This window comes from Calliopsis andreniformis, chromosome 11 (assembly GCF_051401765.1).
Source record: "Calliopsis andreniformis isolate RMS-2024a chromosome 11, iyCalAndr_principal, whole genome shotgun sequence".
Classification (NCBI taxonomy): domain Eukaryota; kingdom Metazoa; phylum Arthropoda; class Insecta; order Hymenoptera; family Andrenidae; genus Calliopsis; species Calliopsis andreniformis.
The window spans coordinates 3,405,364-3,413,018 of record NC_135072.1 but is presented as its reverse complement, the minus strand read 5'-3'; positions in this window follow the sequence as shown (position 1 = coordinate 3,413,018).

The following is a 7,655-nucleotide window of genomic DNA, read 5'->3' as shown; positions in this document are numbered from 1 at the left end:
TCAACCCTCAGCCCTCATCATCAATCCTCAATCCTCAATCCTCAATCCTCAATCCTCAATCTTCAATCCTCAATACTCAATCTTCAATCCTCAATCCTCAATCCTCAATCCTCAATCCTCAATCCTCAATCCTCAATCCTCAATTTTCAATCCTCAATATTCAATCCTCAATACTCAATATTCAATCCTCCATCCTCAATCCTCAATCGTCAGACTTCAATCCTCAATACTCAATCTTCAATCCTCAATCCTCAATCCTCAATCCTCAATCCTCAACCTTCAATCCTCAATACTCAATCTGCAATCTTCAATCCTCAATCCTCAATCCTCAATCCTCATTCTTCAATCCTCAATCCCCAATCCTCAATCCTCAATCCTCAATTTTCAATCCTCAATACTCAATCTTCAATCCTCAATCCTCAATCCTCAATCCTCTATCCTCAACCCTCAATCGTCAGTCTTCAATCCTCAATCTTCAATCCTCAATCCTCAATCCTCAATCCTCAATCCTCAATCCTCAATCCTCAATCCTCAATCCTCATTCTTCAATCCTCAATACCCAATCCTCAATCCTCAATCCTCATTCTTCAATCCTCAATACCCAATCCTCAATCTTCAATCCTCAATACTCAATCCTCAATCCTCAATCCTCAATCCTCAATCCTCAATATTCAATCCTCAGTCCCACATCCTCAATCTTCAATACTCACTCCTCAATCCTGAATCTTCAATCCTCGATACTCAGTCTTCAATCCTCAATCCTCAATCCTCAATCCTCAATCCTCAATCCTCATTCTTCAATCCTCAACACCCAATCCTCAATCTTCAATCCTCAATCCTCAATCCTCAAATCTAAATCCTCAATACTCAATCCTCAATCCTCAATCCTCAATCCTCAATCTTAATCTTCAATCCTCAGTACTCAATCTTCAATCCTCAATCCTCAATCCTCAATCCTCAATACTCAATATTCAATACTCAATCCTCAATCGTCAATCCTCAATCTTCAATCCTCAATCCTCAATCCTCAATCCTCAATCCACAATCCTCAATCCTCAATCCTCAATCCTCATTCTTCAAACCTCAATACCCAATCCTCAATCCTCAATCCTCATTCTTCAATCCTCAATACCCAGTCCTCAATCTTCAATCCTCAATACTCAATCCTCAATCCTCAATCCTCAATCCTCAATCCTCAATATTCAATCCTCAGTCCCACATCCTCAATCTTCAATACTCACTCCTCAATCCTGAATCTTCAATCCTCAATACTCAGTCTTCAATCCTCAATCCTCAATCCTCAATTCTCAATCCTCAATCCTCATTCTTCAATCCTCAATACCCAATCCTCAATCTTCAATCCTCAATCCTCAATCCTCAATTCTAAATCCTCAATCCTCAATCCTCAATCCTCAATCCTCAATCCTCAATCTTAATCTTCAATCCTCAGTACTCAATCTTCAATCCTCAATCCTGAATCCTCAATTATCAATCCTCAATCCTCAGTCCCCAGTCCTCAAACCTCAATCCTCAACCATCAGCCCTCATCCTCAATCCTCAGTCCTCAATCCTCAATTCTCAATCCTCAATCCTCAATTTTCAATCCTCAATCTTCAATCCACATTACTCAATATTCAATCCTCCATCCTCAATCTTCAATCCTCAATCCTCAATCCTCAATCCTCAATCCTCAATCCTCAATCCTCAATCCTCAATCCTCAATTTTCAATCCTCAGTCTTCAATCCACAATACTCAATATTCAATCCTCCATCCTCAATCCTCAATCGTCAGTCTTCAATCCTCAATACTCAATCTTCAATCCTCAATCCTCAATCCTCAATCCTCAATCCTCAATCTTCAATCCTCAATACTCAACCTGCAATGTTCAATCCTCAATCCTCAACACTCAATCCTCATTCTTCAATCCTCAATCCTCAATCCTCAATCCTCAATCCTCAATTTTCAATCCTCAATACTCAATCTTCAATCCTCAACCCTCAATCCTCAATCCTCAGCCCTCAATCGTCAGTCTTCAATCCTCAATACTCAATCTTCAATCCTCAATCCTCAATCCTCAATCCTCGTTCGTCAAACCTCAATCCTCAATCCTCAATCCTCAATCTTCAATACTCAATACTCAATCTTCAAACCTCAATCCTCAGGCCTCAAACCTCAATTCTGAATCCTCAATCCTGCATCCTCAATCTTCAGCCCTCAGTCCTCAACAATCAGTTGTCAATCCTCAATCCGCAATAGAATATCCTCAATTCACAGTTTTCAATACTCAATACTCAATCTGCAATCTTCAAATCTCTATCCACAAACATCAATTCTCATCACTCAACCCTGAACGCTCAGTCCTCAATGTTCAATCATCAATCTTCAATTCTCAATCTTCAAACCTCAATACTGAATCTTCAATACTCAATCCCCAATCCTCAATCCTCAATCCTCAATCCTCAATCCTCAATACTCAGTAATCAATCCTCAATCCTCAATACTCAATCGTCAGTCCTCAGTCCTCAATCCTCAACCCTCAATCCTCGTTCCTCAAACCTCAATCCTCAACCCTCAGCCCTCATCCTCAATTCTCAATTCTCAATACTCAATCCTCAATCCTCAATCTTCAATCCTCAATAATCAATCTCCAATCCTAGATCCTCAATCCCCAATCCTCAATCCTTAATCCTCAATCTTCAATCCTCAATCCCCAGTCCTCAATCTCCAATCCTCAATGCTCAATCCTCAATCTTCAATCCTCAGTCCTCAATCCTCAATCCTCAATCCTCAAACCTCAATCCTCAACCGCCAGTCCTCGTCCTCAATCCTCAACCCTCAATCCTCAATCCACAATATTCAATCCTCAATACTCAATATTCAGTCCTCAATCCTCAATCCTCAATCCTCAATCTTCAATCCTCAATCCTCAATCCTCAATCCTCATTCTTCAATCCTCAATACCCAATCCACAATCTTCATTCCTCAATCCTCAATCCTCAATACTCAATATTCAATACTCAATCCTCAATCGTCAATCCTCAATCTTCAATCCTCAATCCTCAATCCTCATTCTTCAATCCTCAATACCCAATCCTCAATCCTCAATCCTCATTCTTCAATCCTCAATCCTCAATCCTCAATCCTCAATCCTCAATCCTCAATCCTCAATCCTCAATCCTCATTCTTCAATCCTCAATACCCAATCCTCAATCCTCAATCCTCATTCTTCAATCCTCAATACCCAGTCCTCAATCTTCAATCCTCAATACTCAATCCTCAATCCTCAATCCTCAGTCCTCAATCCTCAATATTCAATCCTCAGTCCCACATCCTCAATCTTCAATACTCACTCCTCAATCCTGAATCTTCAATCCTCAATACTCAGTCTTCAATCCTCAATCCTCAATCCTCAATTCTCAATCCTCAATCCTCATTCTTCAATCCTCAATACCCAATCCTCAATCTTCAATCCTCAATCCTCAATCCTCAATTCTAAATCCTCAATCCTCAATCCTCAATCCTCAATCCTCAATCCTCAATCTTAATCTTCAATCCTCAGTACTCAATCTTCAATCCTCAATCCTCAATCCTCAATTCTCAATCCTCAATCCTCAGTCCCCAGTCCTCAAACCTCAATCCTCAACCTGCAATCTTCAATCCTCAATCCTCAACACTCAATCCTCATTCTTCAATCCTCAATCCTCAATCCTCAATCCTCAATCCTCAATTTTCAATCCTCAATAATCAATCTCCAATCCTAGATCCTCAATCCCCAATCCTCAATCCTTAATCCTCAATCTTCAATCCTCAATCCCCAGTCCTCAACCTCCAATCCTCAATGCTCAATCCTCAATCTTCAATCCTCAGTCCTCAACCCTCAATCCTCAATCCTCAAACCTCAATCCTCAACCGCCATTCCTCGTCCTCAATCTTCAACACTCAATCCTCAATCCACAATCTTCAATCCTCAATACTCAATATTCAGTCCTCAATCCTCAATCCTCAATCCTCAATCTTCAATCCTCAATCCTCAATCCTCAATCCTCATTCTTCAATCCTCAATACCCAATCCACAATCTTCATTCCTCAATCCTCAATCATCAATTCTCAATCCTCAATCTCCAATCCTCAATACTCAATATTCAGTCCTCAATCCTCAATCCTCAATCCTCAATCATCAATCCACAATACTCAATATTCAATCCTCCATCCTCAATCTTCAATCCTCAAACCTCAATTTTCAATCCTCAATATTCAATCCTCAATACGCAATCTTCAATCCTCAATCCTCAATCCTCATTCCTCAATCCGCAATCTTCAATACTCAATACTGAATCTTCAATCCTCAATCCTCAATCCTCAATCATCGATCGTCAATCCTCAATCCTCAATCCTCAATCCTCAATCGTCAATCTTCAATCCTGAATACTCAATCTTCAATACTCAATCCTCAATCCTCAATCCTCAATACTCATTCTTCAATCATCGATACCCAATCCTCAATCTTCAATCCTCAATCCTCAATCCTCAATCCTCAATCCTCAATCCTCAATCCTCAATCTTCAATCCTCAGTCCCAAATCCTCAATCTTCAATACTCACTCCTCAATCCTCAATCTTCAATCCTCAATACTCAGTCTTCAATCCTCAATCCTGAATCTGCAATCCTCAATCCTCAATCCTCATTCTTCAATCCTCAATACCCAATCCTCAATCTTCAATCCTCAACCTCAATCCTCAATTCTCAATCCTCAATCCTCAGTCCCCAGTCCTCAAACCTCAATCCTCAACCCTCAGCCCTCATCCTCAATCATCAATCCTCAATCCTCAATTCTCAATCCTCAATCTTCATTCCTCAATACTCAATCTTCAATCTTCAATCCTCAATCCTCAATCCTCAATCCTCAATCCCCAATCCTCAATCCTCAATCCTCAATTTTCAATCCTCAATCTTCAATCCTCAATACTCAATATTCAATCCTCCATCCTCAATCCTCAATCGTCAGCCTTCAATCCTCAATACTCAATCTTCAATCCTCGATCCTCAATCCTCAATCCTCAATCCTCAATCTTCAATCCTCAATACTCAATCTGCAATCTTCAATCCTCAATCCTCAATCCTCAATCCACATTCTTCAATCCTCAATCCACAACCCTCAATCCTCAATCCTCAATTTTCAATCCTCAATACTCAATCTTCAATCCTCAATAATCAATCTCCAATCCTAGATCCTCAATCCCCAATCCTCAATCCTTAATCCTCAATCTTCAATCCTCAATCCCCAGTCCTCAATCTCCAATCCTCAATGCTCAATCCTCAATCTTCAATCCTCAGTCCTCAATCCTGAATCCTCAATCCTCAAACCTCAGTCCTCAACCGTCAGTCCTCGTCCTCAATCCTCAATCTTCAATCCTCAAACCTCAATTTTCAATCCTCAATATTCAATCCTCAATACTCAATATTCAATCCTCCATCCTCAATCCTCAATCATCAGTCTTCAATCCTCAATACTCAATCTTCAATCTTCAATCCCCAATCCTCAATCCTCAATCCTCAACCTTCAATCCTCAATACTCAATCTGCAATCTTCAATCCTCAATCCTCAATCCTCATTCTCCAATCCTCAATCCTCAGTCCTCAAACCTCAATTCTGAATCCTCTATCCTGCATCCTCAATCTTCAGCCCTCAGTCCTCAATCGTCAGTAATCAATCCTCAATCCTCAATCATCAGTCCTCAATCCTCAACCATCAATCCTCGTTCCTCAAACCTCAATCCTCAGCCCTCAGCCCTCATCCTCAATTCTCAATTCTCAATACTCAATCTTCAATCCTCAATCTTCAATCCTCAATAATCAATCTCCAATCCTAGATCCTCAATCCCCAATCCTCAGTAATCAATCCTCAATCATCAATACTCAATCGTCAGTCCTCAGTCCTCAATCCTCAACACACAATCCTCGTTCCTCAAACCTCAATCCTCAACCCTCAGCCCTCATCCTCAATTCTCAATTCTCAATACTCAATCTTCAATCCTCAATCCTCAACACTCAATCCTCATTCTTCAATCCTCAATCCTCAATCCTCAATCCTCAATCCTCAATTTTCAATCCTCAATAATCAATCTCCAATCCTAGATCCTCAATCCCCAATCCTCAATCCTTAATCCTCAATCTTCAATCCTCAATCCCCAGTCCTCAATCTCCAATCCTCAATGCTCAATCCTCAATCTTCAATCCTCAGTCCTCAACCCTCAATCCTCAATCCTCAAACCTCAATCCTCAACCGCCATTCCTCGTCCTCAATCCTCAACACTCAATCCTCAATCCACAATCTTCAATTCTCAATACTCAATATTCAGTCCTCAATCCTCAATCCTCAATCCTCAATCTTCAATCCTCAATCCTCAATCCTCAATCCTCATTCTTCAATCCTCAATACCCAATCCACAATCTTCATTCCTCAATCCTCAATCATCAATTCTCAATCCTCAATATCCAATCCTCAATACTCAATATTCAGTCCTCAATCCTCAATCCTCAATCCTCAATCATCAATCCACAATACTCAATATTCAATCCTCCATCCTCAATCTTCAATCCTCAAACCTCAATTTTCAATCCTCAATATTCAATCCTCAATACGCAATCTTCAATCCTCAATCCTCAATCCTCATTCCTCAATCCGCAATCTTCAATACTCAATACTCAATCTTCAATCCTCAATCCTCAATCCTCAATCATCGATCGTCAATCCTCAATCCTCAATCCTCAATCCTCAATCGTCAATCTTCAATCCTGAATACTCAATCTTCAATACTCAATCCTCAATCCTCAATCCTCAATACTCATTCTTCAATCATCAATACCCAATCCTCAATCTTCAATCCTCAATCCTCAATCCTCAATCCTCAATCCTCAATCCTCAAACCTCAATCTTCAATCCTCAGTCCCAAATCCTCAATCTTCAATACTCACTCCTCAATCCTCAATCTTCAATCCTCAATACTCAGTCTTCAATCCTCAATCCTGAATCTGCAATCCTCAATCCTCAATCCTCATTCTTCAATCCTCAATACCCAATCCTCAATCTTCAATCCTCAACCTCAATCCTCAATTCTCAATCCTCAATCCTCAGTCCCCAGTCCTCAAACCTCAATCCTCAACCCTCAGCCCTCATCCTCAATCATCAATCCTCAATCCTCAATTCTCAATCCTCAATCTTCATTCCTCAATACTCAATCTTCAATCTTCAATCCTCAATCCTCAATCCTCAATCCTCAATCCTCAATCCTCAATGCTCAATCCTCAATTTTCAATCCTCAATCTTCAATCCTCAATACTCAATATTCAATCCTCCATCCTCAATCCTCAATCGTCAGCCTTCAATCCTCAATACTCAACCTTCAATCCTCGATCCTCAATCCTCAATCCTCAATCCTCAATCTTCAATCCTCAATACTCAATCTGCAATCTTCAATCCTCAATCCTCAATCCTCAATCCACATTCTTCAATCCTCAATCCACAACCCTCAATCCTCAATCCTCAATTTTCAATCCTCAATACTCAATCTTCAATCCTCAATAATCAATCTCCAATCCTAGATCCTCAATCCCCAATCCTCAATCCTTAATCCTCAATCTTCAATCCTCAAAC